The sequence below is a fragment of the Myotis yumanensis genome, unplaced genomic scaffold (genome assembly GCF_028538775.1).
Source record: "Myotis yumanensis isolate MYYU_CA2020_CCGP unplaced genomic scaffold, mMyoYum1.0.hap1 SCAF_12, whole genome shotgun sequence".
In the NCBI taxonomy this organism is placed as follows: domain Eukaryota; kingdom Metazoa; phylum Chordata; class Mammalia; order Chiroptera; family Vespertilionidae; genus Myotis; species Myotis yumanensis.
The window spans coordinates 41,044,344-41,063,174 of record NW_027223763.1 but is presented as its reverse complement, the minus strand read 5'-3'; the positions used below and the strand labels follow the sequence as shown (position 1 = coordinate 41,063,174).

Genomic DNA, 18,831 nt, shown 5'->3' with positions numbered 1-18,831 from the left:
ACTGAGCAAGATGATTTTAGAGGGTGGGTGGGCTTTGTGGTAGGTTGTGTTGTTTTTTTTAAATATATTTTTATTGATTTCAGAGAGGAAGAGAGAGGGACAGAGATAGAAACATCAATGATGAGGGAGAATCATTGATCGGCTGCCTCCTGCATGCCCCACACTGGAGATCAAGCTGGCAACCCGGGCATGTGCCCTTGATTGGAATCGAACCCAGGACTCTTCAGTCCACAGGCTGATGTTCTATTCATGGAGCCAAACCAGTTAGAGCCAGCCAGGATGACTTTTTGATCTGACTTATAGTCATTTGCTGGCAAGTCTTATCTCCTTGTTTACGACAAGAATTAAAATTCTTGCCCAGCCTGTGTTGTTCAGTGGTTTGATTCCCAGTCAGGGCACATGCCAGATTGCAGGCTCGATTCCCAGTAGGGGACGTACAGGAGGCAGCCAATCAATGTTTCTATCTCCCTCTCCCTCTTTCTCTAAAATCCAATAAAAACATATTTAAAAAATTATGTAAGGTTCAGCTATCCAGACACTTTCTTTTGTTCTCCCTTTACTTGAACCCAGTAAGCCCTAACAAGTATTATTTACAAGTGAATGAAAATAACCAACTTTAAAGAACTCAAGAATTTCCTCTGAAGGTTATTTATTGACCTCTTGAAATGTTGTTTCTGTCACTCACATTCTAACAACTTAAAACTTCTTTTGTCTTAAAATATTTATTTTTTGCTATTGTAGTAACTCTTTACAAAGCATGCTCTCTTTAATCTCCCAACAAACTTGAAAAGTACATATTAATATCATTTTTCAGGTGGGTGGAGGGATTGAGCCAAAAAGGAAAAAAAAAAATAGAAAGAACTCATGGACACGAACAACAGTGTGGTGATTGTGGGCGTGGGTGGAGGGGGAGGGGATGTGGGCTGAGGGGGATGAGGGAAGGTTGAAGGGGAATGAGGGGAGGTAGAAGAGGCTATGGGGGAATAAATGGTGATGGAACAAAATAATAAAGAAAAAATATATATCATTTTCCAGATAGAGAAACAAAGGTTCATAGGGGTTAAGGGGCTTGCCCAAGAGCACTGGCTACTAAGGGCAAAAGCAGGACTCGATTCCAAATCTTTTCAAATTCCAAAGCCCACCTTCATGAAGAAGATACTTAGATACGTATTTAGAATCTAAATTCTTTAAACAGAGGTAGTAATTGCCTCACAATTGAGGCAAACTGGTTTATGGGTATCCATTGAAGAACAGCAACAATGGTGTATTTGTAAACAAACTTCCTCCTCCCCGTTCAGTCCAAACAGTCTCTAGTTTTAAGCAGCTATTTTGTGACATGCAGCATTGAAGTCTAGCCTTGAGTTTGTAATCATGCCACTCACACAGGTTCACCAGGAGTTTGCAAACGTAATCACTCTGCTCTTAAGCAATAGATATTTTAGTGAGAGAAAAGGAAAACATTTTTAATAAAGATCTAGGAAAGAAACTGATTGACCCAATCCCATTAGGACAATTTAGACAGGAAATAATAGCCTTTTGCTTTTAGCTTAATCTGAGTAAGCAACTGCGTTTTTTCAGTAAGCATCTCATAATGACTCCCAATTCTCAGAACATTGAAAACCCTTTCAACAGTCTCTACAGGAAAATGAAGTCTGCTATTTGTGAGAGGAGAGAGAAAATAGCAGCATTGCATACTGACTGTGCAAGTCTATAATAAACACTCCATGGAATGTGTCTTGTGTGTATGTTACACTTAATCCACAATGAATACATTAGACTAATCTTTTTTTCCCGAAGAACAATTTTCTGTAGATATTTGTGTCTCGTTAAAAATCAAAACAGAACTTACTTGTCTGTCTTTGAAAGTCATTTTGCCTTAAGAATGCCTTCTTTATATTCTGGATCTGTAAGGGCTTTATTGATTATTGAAGCCTTCTTTTAGCTTGACAGTTTTAATATAACATAATAGGGAAGTTTTAATATGACATACAATACGAAAGTCAACTCATCCACTCTTCCCCCACTTATACATTTGAAAACATCATTGTGGAATAACACACATTAGAAGTTTGTCATAGACACGCCTAGCAATTTTCTGCTGCTAACTGCTTACCTCACACAGGTGAGGACACTGACCTTTCACACAGGTGAGGACACTGACCTCTCACACAGGTGAGGACACTGACCTCTCTCAGTGTTATTTTGGGCTCTCTGACTCAAATTCAATGGGTCTAGTAATTATGGAGAATAAACAAAATTTTGGATGAGAGACATTAATATTTTTTGTTGAATTCATGCAACTTATCTGTACATATATAATTTTATTTACTTATAGATAAATGTATATATAATGTATAATTTTATTTACATACCAAGTATTTAACTAGAATTTTCTTATTGGAGTTTATAGTTTAACTAGAGGCCCAATGCACGAAATTCATGCAAGAGTAGGCCTTCCTTCCTCCAGCTGCCCTCTGGCACCCGGGACCCAGGCTTCCCTGGCAGCCCTGGCTTCATCTGGAAGGTCGTCTGGTCTAATTAGCATATTATGCTTTTATTATTATAGATAAAAGAATGAAAACATCATTTAAAAATCTATGTCCTGCTCTAGCTGGTTTGGCTCGTTGGTTGGAGCTTCTGCCTTCAGACTGAGGGGTCCCGGGTTTGATTCCAGTCAAGGGCACCTACCTTGGTTGCAGGCTCCATCCCTGGGCGGGTGGGGGCGCGTGTGAGAGGCCTGTCTCACATCACTGTTTCTCTCTGTTTCTCCCCCTCCCTTCCACTCTGTCTAGAAATCAATGGGAAAAATATCCTTGGGTGAGTATTAACAACAACAAAAATCTATGTCCTTATTGTATCTATGTTGAGTGGATTTTCAGAAATTATAATAAAATCTTTTTACTGGCAAATACCTATAAATAATAAATTGATAAATATATTAAGGAATATTACACAATTTCAAGCTGTTTCCAAGCATGATTAAAGTTTGACAAATTTAACTCCCAGGATCCATCACTTTTGCGGCTGAGGGCTGTTTGTGGATGGTTGGGTCTGCACACATGTGCCCAGGTATGCAAAAGATGACGCTATAAACCACAGATCACAATCTGGTGATTCTATCACAAATATATTTTGAAAGATAAATTTGTTGCAAATATTTATAAATCAGCAAATATCAGTGACAGCAGATTACCTCTGGGAGGGAATTTTCTGGCTGTAAATTTAGCCTTAGAAAGCACATGTTTATTAGTACAGGGATATATGTATGTATAGTGCATGTAAACCATTACATGAAATGGCACAAAATTCAGGGCGAGGTTTGGCAATTATCCTTGTGATTAGCTTGATAAAAACAGCAGATCTATTTCTGTTCCATGATGGATATTTTGGTTTTAAATTAATTCTATTACTACAAGACCTGAATTAATTAACCAGGTAATTTTGCAAACTGGCAAAATCTTCTTCAAACTGAAATAGATATTTCCTGCTTATGCCTCTGTTGCTATGTAGCTTTTAGATGGATTAATTTTAAAAAGTTGAGCTTTCAAGTTTCCTTACTGACAGTCCTATAAACTTGACTTTAGATCTGAAAGGGATGTTACTATTTCCAAAAACTGTAATCCACTTTTTGAGCCACTCTTCTCACCCCCAGGAGAGTGTATGTGTGTGAGAGAAAGGAAGCCAGGCACTGTGAGTTCAAAGAGCAATACATGATACAAATAAAGCTGTCTCTTCTTTTTAAAAAATAATTGAGGTAACATTGGTTGATTACATTATATAAGTGTCAGGTGTACATTATAATTCAATATCTGTATACACTATAGTGTGTTCATCACCAAAGTCTCGTTTCCATCCACCACTATATATTTGATGCCCTTTACTCATTTCATCCTCCTCCCCATTCCTTCCCCTCTGCTAACCACCAATCTGATGTTGTCTGTTTTTGTTTTATTGTTTGTTTCTTTTTGTTGGTATTCCACTTACGAGTGAAATCATACAGAGCTGTGTTTCTTTAATGACCCTCCTCGGGTCCCCTACAGCCTTCTGCCTAGGTTTGGGTTCTAGGTTTCATGGCTGGAGAGGAAGGCCTTATAGGAGGTGCAAGTCCCACTTGCAGATATTGTTGCTCTAATTCTGTCTAAGTTGTAGTTTCTGGCCTTGGGTCATGACCCCAAACAGGAAGTGCCTCTGGATTCCTCCAAACATGGTATGTGGAGGAGGAGGCAGAGTTTAGTACGTAAATACCCAGCTACCAGCTTTTCATATTTGCAAGAGATCAAGAATAGGCCACTTAGGGTCAAGAATATATCCTTTCTTCTCCCTTCAAAGGAGCAAATAGTGTTGTCTTACACTCTAGGTGAAATACAGACTACAACTCCAGAGCTATATTTGGCTTGGAGTGTTTCTTTGATGCTACCCATGTTCACTCTACCTTAAAGAATTGCATGAATAAAGTAACTTAAACTTAATTTGTATTGATGTCTGATCAGTTTCCTGGGGGAAAGTTTAAAGCCAAAACATTGAGGAATAGGGAGGAGGAGTGAGAACATATTGATTGTTTTAGAGGCGCAATTAATATTTGAGTATAAAGTAGGGTTTTGGTAGAATGGCAGAAAAACACAAAACAGGGTTGAAAGGTGTCTAGAGGTCATACCCACCCTCTTCCTGAGGATGCATGAATCACTGCCTATTCTGATTCCTTCTCTCTGAACTGCTCTATTTTTTTTTCAGGTTTTTGCTACTTCAGGAAACCACAGTTTTTGGCTGATAGAAAATTTGCAGCAGCAGTATACAACGAGAGAGCTATTTCTGCCCCGTTGTCAGTGAAGTATTGACATTATCTAGTATGTAATAGACTTTGCCCTCTAAGAAAATGCTGTTCTTAGCTGGCTATTGAGAAATGTTTCAAAAAGGCTCGTATCTGTGGTTTTTGAACTTTCAGCTATCAGGTTTTCTGTATATCTCGGAATACCAATAATGTTCCTCTGGTGAATAGGCTTGGGAACACAGTAATACACTTTCTTTACAACGTTATCATTTCCATTATTTTGAGCAAGTGTGGATCAGTATAAATTATTTAGGTGAGCATGGAGGGCCATCTCGCTAGATGCAAGGCAATCTGTTAAAGATTTGCTATCATGCCAGAGAATGAGGTGGGTGGGTGGAGAAATACATTTTATGAGTCATATGGCTTTAGGAACATGTTTGCATTTGGAAAGGGACTCTTGGTGAAATGCACTGTAAAACAACAACAACAATAACACCATGGAAACCCAAATTCACAGCATATATCAAAAGAATGAAGAAGAAAAAAACCACACCAAGCCCTGTTAATATGCCAAGGATGATGATCAAACAGGAGTTTAGAAATGGTTCTTAAGACAGAGAAAGCAAACAGTAGAATCGGCTGGCTCCGGACTTAATCTGATTTCTAACAAACATGTTTATTTGCCACAGCTTCTCTAGGGGCAAGGGAAAGTGAGGAAAGAAAGGAGGGTGGATGGAGAACTAGCACTTAATGTGTTCTTCCTATACTTATTGGTATCACTGAATCATGCTGAGTTTTACAGTGTGGCCTGAAATTCACCTGCATCAGACTTTCCTAAGGTGCTCCTTAAGTTTCAGAATCTCTGGGACTTGGGCCTATGAATTTGTGTTTAAGAACTCTTTTGCACACTAAAGTTTGAGCATCATTGATCTGGGGAGTGGGGAAGGGAGAGGGAGAACAATTCCTTTTGGTCTTTGGGGCCCAGAAGGACACATTATTAAACTCTCCAGATTTCATATGTAAGAATGTGTCATCTGCAAATAGAGATAGTTTTCCTTCTTCCTTTCCAATCCGGATGCCTTTTACTTCTTTTTATTACCTAATAGCTCTGGCAAAAACCTCTAGCACAATGTAGAATAGAAGTAGTGAGAGTAAACATCTTCATCTTGTACCCAGCTCTCCATATTTTGAAGGGAAGAATTGGCGGACTAATGGCAATATATTAGAAATACACGTTTGAAGGTTGTAGTTTGGTATCTTCCATTTAAGACCTGGATTCCATCAGGAGAAGCTTACACAGTGGAAATATCTAATGGATTCTAATTCATTCCTAGAATGGGAATGTGGTCTTCCTCTCAGGTCCTCGGGCAGCAGAGCTGGGTACATAGAGATTCTTGGGGAACTCCTAATGAGTATGGGTGAAGGTCTTCAGCTATTGCCCTCTAAACTGAGGGTGGGGACTTGGTATACCAGTGGTCTCTTCTTGTGGAGATTCGTTGAAGTTAAATAAGGAACATTGCCAAGTTACATATAATTAAGTCCCATATCCACTGGTCAGCATGTGTGGCATAGAACTTGGATTATGCATTTTTAAAATAAAGCTCCTAGGCCATTTCCATCTACCTCCTGGTTAAGAAAAACTTCAGTGTAGAAGCCAAGCTTTAGAGATAATCTAATATCCCCCAGATTCCTGTGACGATCCCCACGAATAGTGCAGAGAGATAAAGAAATAAAAGGCCTGTTCTACTTACTATGGCTACATAAATTACCTCCTAAATGGTATAAATCAACCAGTAATGATGCTCATAGATTCTGTGGAATTCAAACAAGGCTTGAGTGGATTACTTACTCTGAACCACGATGTCTGGGACCTTGAGTGGAAGACTTGAAAGTTGAGGACTTGGATTAGCTGAGGTTTATTTACTAATATATCTGGTGGTTATTCTGGTTGTTGACTGAGACCTCAGCTCAGGCTGTCTGCTGGAACACCTCTACGAGGCCTTTCCATGGGTCCTGGGATTCCTCACAGCAAGATGGCTGAGTTCTGAGGGCAGGAATCCCAACAAAGCAGAGACTCTTATTGTCTTCCCCCACCTAGCCTGGAGATCATGCAGCATCACTGTTGTTGCATTCTACCTATTAGAAGCAAGTCACTAAGGTGGACCATATTTAAAGGAGAAGAATTAGACTCCATCCTTTGTGGGAAAAGTGTCAAAGAATTAGATTTTTTTAAAAAAACAATTACAGGTGCTATGGAAAAATATGACAATAATCACAATATCTAAATTATTGAACACTTATTAGTACATGTCAGAGTCTCTTCTAAATATTCTATGCAAATTATCCCAGTCCTCCCACAAGACAGGTGATATTATGCTCTTGATGTTAAAAATAGGGAATCTGAGGTTGCCTAACTTTCCTTAAGCATAACTGGCTAGAAAGTAAGAGTAAGGGGATTAAGTCCCAGATAGCCTGGCTCCAGAAATAGTTTCCTATTCACCACTGGATACTACGATAGAACTGAGGAGATGTTGGATCTAGTCCAAAGTACTAATTGGGGAGGAACCTAATATGCTTTAAGTGTTTTCCATGCCTAAAGCCCCATTCTGAGGAAAGATGACTGTTCAACTTTGTCTCTCTCTATCCTAACCTGATTGACCAGGGAAGGACATCTTCCTATTGTCATCTTCTGTAATAGCCCTGAGGTCTGGTGGGAGAGCTCTGCAGAACTACGGCAGAGTTCCTAATTGAGCCCATTGGATCCTCCTCCTTGGAGCTTGAATGTAAGTCTATTCGAGGGCAGTGAACTGCAGAGAGGAGCAGAAGTCAGGAGACACACAATAAGAAGTCAGAAAGGTCCCACAGGAAGTAGAAACTCTGGGAAGCAGGAATTAAGCACAGAGGAGAATAGAGATATGTGTCCCTATGAACAAAAGCAGTAAAAAGCAAAGGCAAGCAAAGGCAGAGCCTTAGCCAGTTTGCTCGGTGGATAGAGCCTCGGCCTGAAGGGTCCCCGGTTCAGTTTGGTCAAGGGCACTGTACCTCGATTGCAGGCTCGACCCCTAATCCAACCGAAGCTTACAAAAAAAAAAAAAAAAAAAAAAAAAAAAAAAAGCAAAGGCCTAGAGTAATTATTGTCCATAATAGAAGACGGAGCATATACAGTTGACCCTTGAACCAAGTGCGGGGTTAGGGGGCCATGAGCTGGTATATCGCGTGTAACTTTTGACTCCTCCAAAATCTAAGGTTGGCCCCTTGCATCGGTGGATTCAATCAACAGCTATGGAAAACAGTATTTTCAATCTGTGGTTTTGACCTGTAGTTGGGAATGCGAAAATACTTTTTTTTGATCCGTGGTTAGTTGAATCTGCAAATGCAGAATCTGCGGATGCGAAACCTCAGGATAAATAGAGCCGGCCCCATTTTTTAAAGAAACCGTGTGTAAATGGAGCCGCGCAACTCACTTCCTAGAGCTACCCTTTTGCACCCGCAGTGTTCAGGGCTCAGCTGGCTATGCTGCCGTGGAAAGTGCCCACCCTGTGCATCCTAAAGCAAGTCTTCACGATCTGAGGTAACACGAGCTTCTCTCTTTCTGTTCCTATAACTTGAAATGCCCTCACCCACTGACTGTGCCACTCATGAGTCCTGTGGCCTGGGACAGGTCACTTCCCTGTTTGCCTGTTTAAAAACATCGCTAAGGTGTGAGTTGAGCCAGATGATATATAAATTCATACCCAGCTCCAAAGTTTATTTATTATTCTGAACTTTGGTGTGGAGGGGTTGGCTACTGATTGCAAAATCACGGCAATTCCCCCACCTTCTTTATTCCCGGCCCCCTCTCCAAGTACAAAGTTATTTAAACTTGAGACTTCCGTCGCATAAGGAATCCAATGGGCAGTATCTGCTTGCAAATTAGCTGTGCTGCCTCTGGGTACCGGGTACCGCTTCCCCCACGCCCGCCCCTTTGCAGGCGTCCCCAGGTTTGGGCAGTGTCTCCTTTCTAGGCAGCAGGTGAGTGAGTGTACTGAATCCAATGGGCAGTATCTGCTTGCAAATTAGCTGTGCTGCCTCTGGGTACCGGGTACCGCTTCCCCCACGCCCGCCCCTTTGCAGGCGTCCCCAGGTTTGGGCAGTGTCTCCTTTCTAGGCAGCAGGTGAGTGAGTGTACTGACCCTGTCTTCTCTCATTTCACAAGAAGCCTTGTTTGCGAGGGAGAGATGAAAATAAACTGTGGGAAGTTGCAAGCCTGCTGATGGGAACTGAGATAAAATGTGGAAAGGCTGCTTCTGGGTTTGGTGTGGTCAGAGGTGACTGTAACTACTGTCCAGGGAGGAAATTTTGGAAGGGATGGTTTTACAGAGTCTGTTAAAAATTCTGTTTAATCTCAAGCAGGGTTTACAGTGGAACAGGTCAGCATTTGCACTTCAGAGAAATGGAGGGGGTGGGTGGTGGTGGGGGTGAGAGACAAAATTTTGGACGTGGAAGGGCCCACGGGACTCTTGTGTTAACCTCTGCCCTCTCACACACTTTCATCTGCCCCTTCCCTACATGAGTTGGAATTTAGAGGAAGCCATAGGCAGAGCTCCAGATGGAACATTGGGAGACCTGGAAACAGTTTTGGCTCTGAGACCAGTTCATTGTGGGACTGTGGGCAAAACCTTCTTGGGCTTCTTAGTTTTTCTATTTGTATATGAAAGATAATATTATCTGTTTTTGCTTATGTCACCATAATTTTGTGCCAGTTAATGGGATATTGGGCTCTATTCTCTCCAGTTTTTTAGTAAATTCCTAGCATTAAGTCAAATGTTGGGGGAGTAATATGGGGTTAACTCTTTCAAGACTTCTGTGTTATATATCACTAGTGTATTTAACTAAATAGCATTGTATAGTCTACGTATAGAATAGAGTGCCAAAAGTGCACTGAGTGATATAAATGGTACCCTAGAGGCCTAAAAGAGTTCATGTGCTTGCCTCTGGTAGGGTCGATTGGATACCAAGACATGACATAAGACATGGTAGAAAGAGATGGCTAAAAAGTCTCTCAATGGGGCAAAAGTTAGCAATCCACTAAAAATAATGGAATTGTACTTCCTTTTCACTCCCTCTCCTCCTGCCCAATCACACACACACATCTTGATATTACACTACATACTGGAAATCAAATTGAGCTGTGCTTAAAAGGTGCTTTGCATTCTTGGTGAAAGAAATAAATATACATCATCTTCAACTGCCCATTTATATTCTAAAATGGGGTAATTTTTTCCCTTTTTCTTTTCTCTACCTACTCACAGAAGCCTGGTTACTCACCTGAGGGGTCATGGTTGATTTATTTCAGCCCTGGAATCCAATGAAAAGACAGGTTTCTGTGATTATACTGACACACCTAGAATAACAGGCCATGGAACTCCAGTGATTGCCCTGCTATAATAAACAATGTGGAAAACGTATTAGCTCCAAGGAAACTTCCATTCTATTGGTAGCAAACATATTGGAAGCAGACCAAGAAGTTCCTTGAATTTCAACCTCCAGAATTTGGCATTATCCTCCTACTAAGGGTAATGGGCAATCACTGGAGTTCTTAATTTTGTACTTAGTTGACTCCTTTACTCTTTTAGTATGAAGATAAACTTAATGAATTAAGGAAATTAACCGATGTGAGGTAGTATAATGGTTAAGGGTTTTGGCGGGCGGGGAGGGGCGGGGAGTGAAGGGGGGCAGAATGCTTGTATTCAAATCCCCGGGCTGCTGAGGTCATTGGCTTCTGTGGACTTGAAAACTGGGCATGATAACACACACGTATATATAAATAATTATATAAATATTAGAGGCCCGATGTATGAAATTTGTGCAAGAGTAGGCCTTCCTTCCCTCCAGCCGCCGGCACCCAGGACCTGGGCTTCCCTCACAGCCCTGGCTTCGTCTGGAAGGTCGTCCGGTCTAATTAGCATATTACACTTTTATTATAGATTACTAATATAATATATTGATGACATTAATAATTAATCATGTTTTATATATTTATAAAATGTCAGAAGGATTACTATAAATAAATAAAGCCCTATACTCGTGTCTGGCACACAAAGTGCACTATGTAAATGTTAGTAATTTTTATTGTTTAGCTGGACAGAAGAAAAAGTTGGCATTTTTGTTTTGTCTGCCCCTCCCATTATTTTTCCCTCCGGAAAAGTTATTGGTCCCTGAAATTCAAAAGACTCAAACACATTCAGTTAGGTTGTGTGGTCTGGGAGGGCATGATCCATGCCTTATATTTCTCTTAACCGTATAATATATGAATAGAGTAAAAGTTTCTCTTTATATTTCCAATTTCTTCTAAGCCTGTTGGTATGCCCCTATGATAAAAATGCAATAACATATATTTCTGTATACATATTTACTTAATACTATTAGTAAATGTTAATTATCATTCTCAAAATCTAAAACGTTTACTGTAAATTTTGTCTTCTATTTAAGATACTTCCTTCAACAAATGACCATGAGTAATGCTCTAAGAATAACAGCAAAAATGCAAACTGAGGAATAATCCCCCCTGAGGTTCAGACAATCTGCTGTCTTTTGGTATAATTAACTTCGGGATAAGGAGATCTTAGAAAAACACACAATGAACAGACACCAAACACTCAGCAAATACTCTGATTGACTTTAATTAGCAGTGATCTTCATGACACTAAAGTGATTGTTTTTTAAACATAGCTGTCACTGATAATTGGCTGGATGAAGGAGGCCACAGTAATTGTCTAAAAGATAAGCATTATAGCTTCAAGGCAACAACACAGTAAGTAGACACTAAGTTTTATCCCAGTGTTTTATCAATGTTGAAACTGTCCTAGATAAAATTTGGAGACTAGGAGTGAGCAGGAGGGAACTGAAAGAAGAAATCAAGGTTGTAAGTCTAGAAGAGTACATTTGGAGAGAAGGAAATTTCCTCTCTTTTTCATGCTTATAACTCTTAACTTAAAAAAGAAGTGCCTGCTTTCTATATACAACTTATACCTAAGTCTCCCTGGGGCTATATTTTTTCAAGGCTAATGGAAAGGAGTAAACCTAATTTATTTAGACAGATTTCTATTTAAGCCACTATATTAATCACAGGATGACTTATTGGCAGATTAGAAATTTTTTAGGAATACTCCAAATGACAGACTTATTCGAGTCACAAAGCTTTTTTAAAAAAATTTCATCTATAAGAGATTAAAATTTCCTGAGTAGAATGGTGGGGAAAATGGGGGCTGTCTTTTGGAAATTTTATTAGGGTGGCATAGGGGCACTGGTGCATAGCATAATGATTCCATCTACACTCAATTTCATTGCCAAGTGGGGCCAGTTGGTGCTTCTAAGGATTCCATTTGACTGACAGATCACAGAAACTTGAGCACTGAGGCATGAGGCATAATGCAGTGACTGCTCATACTTCCAATATTTGAAGAAAGCCTTAAATTTCAAGGGAGGGGTTTGTGACTGAATTAACATTACTAGGGAGGTGCACAACCCCCTAATAAAATTGTTGTCAAGGCTCTTCCATTGACGTTCAACCTCAGATCTGTGCCATAACCTATAACCATTATCATTCTATCAATAGGCTTTATTCATACTTTGTCTTAAGAAGAAGAAAGTAGAAAAAGCCAATTATGGCAACTTCGGCACGAGTTCACTATTCAAAGCTGCTTTTCAAGAAGAGGAAATAACACTGCTGCCTATCAGAATTATTTTGGTTATATGGTGCTTATGTGTGGTGCACAACATGTGGGTTTTGATCAAATGCATCTTTATGTTTCCTACTTTCCCTTTATTTTTATTCGTGGAGGCAGGGTAATCTTCATCTGACCCTAGGTAAAGGTCTGGGCTCCTCCCATGCCTTTTCTGTTCAGTCAGGTAAACAATAGTCCTGTGGTCATTTTAAATTGTAAGTATAGCTTTAACTTAGTCTTGACAATATCCAGGGCCATGCAAAGTCAAAACTCCAAATATCAAAGCTCTCCAGCCTGAAGCCTACAGTAGGTGAGGGAGCAAGCTTGTCTCCTCTTCCTCCTTCATGCTCCCTGCTCACCTCCTTTCTAGGGTCAAATGTGTGTGGGAGGGCAGAGAGATAAAAGGATAAGAGCATGGTTTCCTGGCCAGGTGGCTTTAGCTCTCTGACTTGGCAGATGGTTAAAGCTGGCCTCCCTTGGAAATCCTAGCTAGCATGGGCTTGGAACAGAAATAGACTTTCTCTTTGCGTCAATCTCATGGACTTGTCCCTTGCTGAGTGCCTCTCTCCCATAGTTCATTTTACCTCCATGGATGCAACTGTAACCCAGGGATTCAGTAGCAATGCCTTGCTCAGTCCTTGGGTATCTGAGGCATGCCTTCCTCGGTAGGACTTCAGGTGAGAAGGAGATGGGGGAGATTGGCATGTGGAGGCGGGACATTTAGATCATGCCAGCACTTCTCTCTTCTTGCCTCTTAGATTCCTTTTTTGTATCGTCCGTCTGCTTGAAGAGACCGATCGACATGCCCAGGCTCTTCTAGTATATTTTACTCCTGTTTCATAGTTTGAAAAGTGTGCAATCTCATTGATTCAGCTGTTTCTCACTTTTGCTGGTGAAAAACAGAGTTTGGAAACGTTAAAATGACATGCCCACATGGCTTTTACTGAAACTATTATTTGAATCCTCCCTGGTTGGACTCCTTAAAGGATATTGTATTCATGTATCCCTAGCACTTAGCGCACAGTAGGCAATACAGAGGTATTTATTTATGGAACCAATATAGCCAGGACTTCTAATGCCTAGTGAAGAGGTTCAGAATATGCCAACTCAAAACATAACACTGTGGCATGTTGGTGGAGGTGCTTGAGAAACAGCAGATTCAGGAAGGGCTCTTTGACCTCCCCCTTTCTACCTAAAAGCAGGCCATAAAATGTCCTGTGATAAAGGTGCCCTCCCTATACCACGAAGAGATGGACATTCTTATCGCCAGACACTGGGAGTCAGCACTGAAATGGACCTGTACAAACAAACCTACTAAAATAACCCTTATCTCCCATTAGCTTCTCCCACCTATTTCCTGCTCACTGTCCCACAATTTACTGTCCTTAACCCAGGCCCCTTTGTCTTGTCACATCCTCACAATTCTTTGTTTTAAAAGGTATATAAGCTTTTGGGCTTATGGCTTCTTCAATGTTTTATTTTCCTTTTAATGACTCCCATGTGCACATAAAATTACTAAATACAATTTGTATGTTTTCCTTTTTCTGTTAGTTTAATTCTTAGGCCCAGCCCAGAACCTAGGAGGGTAGAGGGAAGTTTCCCACCTCTGCACCAGGCAAGTCCTTTTTCCTACACCCATTTACCCCCCGTTGTGCAGGTTGTCTGGTTTCTGACCTTCATGTCAACACAGCCCCTGTGATCCCCTGTCAATCCAGGACTATTTCAATTTAAGGCTAACACAGGATCCATGGGTTTAGATTTGAGTAAACTGAATACGTTCAAAGCTCTGTGAAGGTTATTATGATCCATTTACTGAGTGAGAGGAAGGGGGAGAGAGAGAGAGAGAGAGAGAGAGAGAGAGAGAAACAAACATCAATGATAAGAGAGAATCATCGATTGGCTGCCTTCTGTACACCCCTTACTAGGGATTGAGCCCAAAACTCAGGCAGGGAATCAAACTGTGACTTCCTGGTTCATAAGTCCATGTTCAACCACTGAGCCATGTGGGCCAGGCCTGAGTGCCTTTTATGTGATAGGTACTGTGTGGACTAAGAGAGAGCCAAATATAAATAAGGCAAGGTTCCATGCCTGGCAGCCAACCCTAAAGCAGACCTGAAATTCAGAAGAGCTCTGGAACTTATAGAATCTTTTATGAATGCATAAAATTCCAGACAGTTTTGTCTAGAGCTTTTAGGAGATATGTGAATACAGTGTGGTACATCCTTATGCCCAGAGGGACCAGCAGGTAACACACACAAATAAAGTGGCTCTAGTGACGGATGATAGGGAGAGATAAGGATTGTGGTAAACTAGAGAACACCTGCCCCATCTAAAGGTAGCAAGAACCACTCAGCTAGCTGCAGTAAGCATATGAACTCAGAGATCCCAGACTTTCTGTTTTTTCCAAAAATGCTGGAAATCTGTTTGTTTTTTTTTAAATGTAAATTTTCTCCATTTGAAAATACAGTGTTTGCCAAACAACGTATCTATCTGTAGGTTGCCAGGATCAACCTGCCTCAGGTTGATTCTGGAGCCATTCTCCTTCTCCTCTTTTTTCCCCCAGCTTCCTTGGGACATGGCATGGGCCTGAAATGGACTTGAGGTTAGAATTTGAGGTGAGAACTGCTGCTCAGCCTTAGTTCCTTCCTTCACTCTTTACCAAAAGAAGAGAGGTGCACCCCATTTTCAGGTTTCCTCCTCAGAGAATAGGAGAACTGGTATTTAGAACTATGTGTATTGTTTATTTAATTGAAGGGTGAAATTCTTCCTTTAAGTGAAACTGCCAAGGGTCCCCACCACAGTATTACATTTATTATATATACATATCCACGCATTATTATTGTTCATGCAAATCTGAGAGGTACTCATTTTCTGAGCTAGCAGTGCTAGCTGGTTGTTATGATAATGGCCATTAAATGAGGACATGTTAGAAGCTCTGGTGATAAGCAATTCACAACACAGATTCCTATTTCCACGCTGATCTTATAGATGTCAGGGGCTCTCGACATGAATTTATCTGCTGCAGATTGTGTGATCCTCCCACTTACCCACTTGCTTGTTGTAGAGCTGTCTTGAATCTCGATGCAAATATTCAGTAACTTTAACCTACATTTAATCTCAGCCTGCACTGGGGAAGGTATAGATTTCCCAGAGCACTGAGCAGTGAACAGTTTTTTGTTTGTTTTTTAATTATTAGGGCTACAGCTTTGAGACTCCAGGAACTTTTGATGTCAGATATTAACAATTAACAAACACCAGACTCTCTCTCTCTCCCTCTCTTCTCTCTCTCTCTCTCTCTCTCTCTCTCTCTCTCTCTCTCTCTGTGTGTGTGTGTTGTGTGTATGTGTGTGTGTTGTGTGTGTGTGTGTGTGGCATTGTTATTATTACAGGCTTAAATTAATTTGGTAAATATGTCAGTGTATATTACTTATGTGGCATGAATACACATATATCTTTTTATTATAAATAAAAGACACAGCACTTTAAAGGATCTACATTAACTGGCTAATGTATTCCAGAGATTGTAAAGAAATAAAGCTTTCATTAACTGCTTGCATTTACGATTCAGTTGGTGTGGAGTGGTTTTAATTTCTGACCTAGATACTTCAAGTAGCTTGCTTCTGGGAAAAATTATAGGTAGTTAGACGCCAACAACAAAAACCCAGGTCCTAATTAAAATCCCTAAGATGTTTCATTTTCATATCCACTGTCTTGAAATTATATCACTAGGTTAAGAAAATAGTTTTCTGGGTTCAATTAGAGTTTAATCGCTAGTTAGGAAATGTCTGGTACACATGTATTGCATTTCACCTTAACCAAAATATTTTATGTCCTATTGCAAATCTAATACATTGGGGACCCCCAAGGTTTCAGTCTCTGAAGAGTGTAGCATTTAAGAAGCACAGTTCAATAGGCAATCTGGTCTCTTCCCCCAAATTAAAAAGGAAATCTGTTCTTTCCTTGTACCTCTCAGAGGTCATGATGGAGATCCAAATGATAACCATCATATCTTTTCCATTTCTTTCACATTTTCCCATTTCTTTCACATTTTCTTTTTCACAACGAACTGCCCCCTTTCCCATTCTCATCCACCCCCACCGAAACTCTCTCTTCTCAGACTCTACAGGTTTTACTCTTTATCTTCCCTCTCTCACAGCTCTTTTTTGTGAGTCCTCTTTCACTGATTATTTTCCCTCCTTCTTTCATGTCAGTTCAAGAGATGAAGGGGAACAGGGTGGGGTGAATCAGTCTTGTAATTACTAAATAGCAGCCTGGGGGGTTATGTATATATTCCCCTGTAATATTTTTTTTTCTTCTTGCCTATGGCATTAAAAATTTTAAATCATACTTGCTTTAGTAATATTGATTAAAATACAAAGAAATTGGCATATAACTGCTCATAACCGAATCCTCTGGAGAGGCTGAGATTGTGCTTTTTATCATTGAAATGGTGTTATTCCCTGAAGTGTGGTAGTGCTGTCAGATGACTCCATTCGGTGCCTATTAGGGTAATAAGGCTGTCTAGGCTTCGTGTCTCCATATCTTTTCAACCTTTAGGAATGGCAACAGTAGGATTTATCAGGGGTGATTAGGGTAGTGCTCAGCCTTCAAACTGCTCCATAATCTAACACCCATTTCAGTTCCTGCTGGTCCAAGTCCTGGTCCCCAGGCCCAGTACATGATTTATATCTCTAATAGAGCAAATTGCTTTGAATTATGTATATTCATGTGCACACATTCTGCCTTAATGGATGGTAAGCTCTGTAGCATCTGACACATAGAAAAGGCTGAATAATGACTGTTGGGCTGACTTGAACTGTTTACTGTGTTATGGACTCAAATTTCAGGGTAAGTCTACATTGTGGCCTTGATTTGTTTGATCGCTAGCAGGGTGGCTAAACATGGTAGATATTTTTGAATGAGAGAGAGCCACAGTAGACCTAGCATCACCAGAATTTTAAGTCTTCTTTTAACTAAACTCAGCAAATGTTTTTGAACAAAGATGATGTAAACGACACTGAATGAGGCACAAGGGGAGTCACAAACTTAAGCATGACTCAGTGTTCATCTTTGGGAATCTTACTGTCTTTGTGTGCACAATTTAGTTCATATGGAATATAAGATAAAACAGAGAAAACCTGTTCTGTTCCTTGTCTGCTAAAACATCTGTGAGGTATGAATGTACATGTGTTTTTGGAGTATTTTCCACTTGGATTCACCACCTACTCCTTCATTGACAATATTTCTCAATTATTTTTTAGGGATTACCATAGAATTGATAAATATAATTATATCAGAAAAATAAAGGGAAAACATTCCTTCGGTTCTTACTACTGAGAAAACTGGACCAGCCATTCAAGTGATAAACCCCATGGCCTCTAACAAACAAACAATCGCCATGGAGTCATTAGTGCCAGAATGTTTGGGCTCCCCCAGCAGGGTCACTCTCCTGTTGGGGAGCACTAACAGGTCCAAGCTTCCCTGGGATGGGCTGTCTTGGATTTTCCCATATTCTTGGTCTAACTTCCTTAGACTTTGGCCAAAATTTTTGTATCCTTAAATATTTTCCAATAATTTTTGTATCAAATATTTTCCAATAGCCATCTAAACTGTGTCCCATGAACTGATTCTGGCTGGACTAGCACGCAGTCTTGGTAGAAGCTCTGGTAGAGAGTTTCATGGTGCCATGTGTATATAATCTACTTTATAGAAATGCAGGACATTGAAACTGGAGTAGTCTTTATGGAAGGGTTAATAATCAGAAGGAAGAGCAGTGCAGTGGTAGTAGTGGTGAGAGTGTAGTCAAGGGTAGCAGTAATCAGTGTTATGGGCTGAATGAGTGCCCCTGTTCCACCCCCACCTGCAAATTCATATGTCATAGCCCTCTGAGGTACTGGAGAGTACCTCAGAATGTGACAGGTATTTGGAAATAAGGCCTTTAAAGAGGTGATTAAGTTAAAATAAGGCTGTTAGGGTGGGTCCTAATCTAATCTGACTGGTCTTATATGAAGAAATTTGGACACAGAGAGTTACTAGGAATGTAAACACAGAGGAAAGACCTCTGTGGTGATTAATTGTGTGTATCAACCTGATTAGACCACGAAGTGCCCAGATATTTGGTCAACATTATTCTGGATCCTTCTGTGAGAGTGTTTTTGGATGAGATTTATATTTAAATCTTTGAGTAAAGCAGATTGCTCTTTAGAATATGAGTGGGCCTCATCTAATCAGGTGAAGGCCTGAATAGAACAAAAAACTGATGTCCCCCAAGCTGGAGGGAATTCTGTCAGCAGACTTCCTTAAGATTTTATCTGTAACATTGGCACTACCTAGTTCACCAGAAGACTGCCTTTGGAC

At 40.3% G+C, this 18,831-nt stretch overlaps 1 protein-coding gene across 1 annotated transcript in view; it reads left to right on the top strand.

The window, feature by feature from the left end:
* The first annotated feature begins 7,492 nt into the window (after positions 1 to 7,492).
* TMC1 (transmembrane channel like 1) overlaps positions 7,493 to 18,831 on the top strand; it is a 233,944-nt gene continuing 222,605 nt past the window's right edge. Inside the window, exon 1 of the mRNA XM_070431495.1 lies at positions 7,493 to 8,339. The gene's annotated coding sequence lies outside the window, so the exon portion shown is untranslated. The remainder of the gene's footprint in view (positions 8,340 to 18,831) is intronic.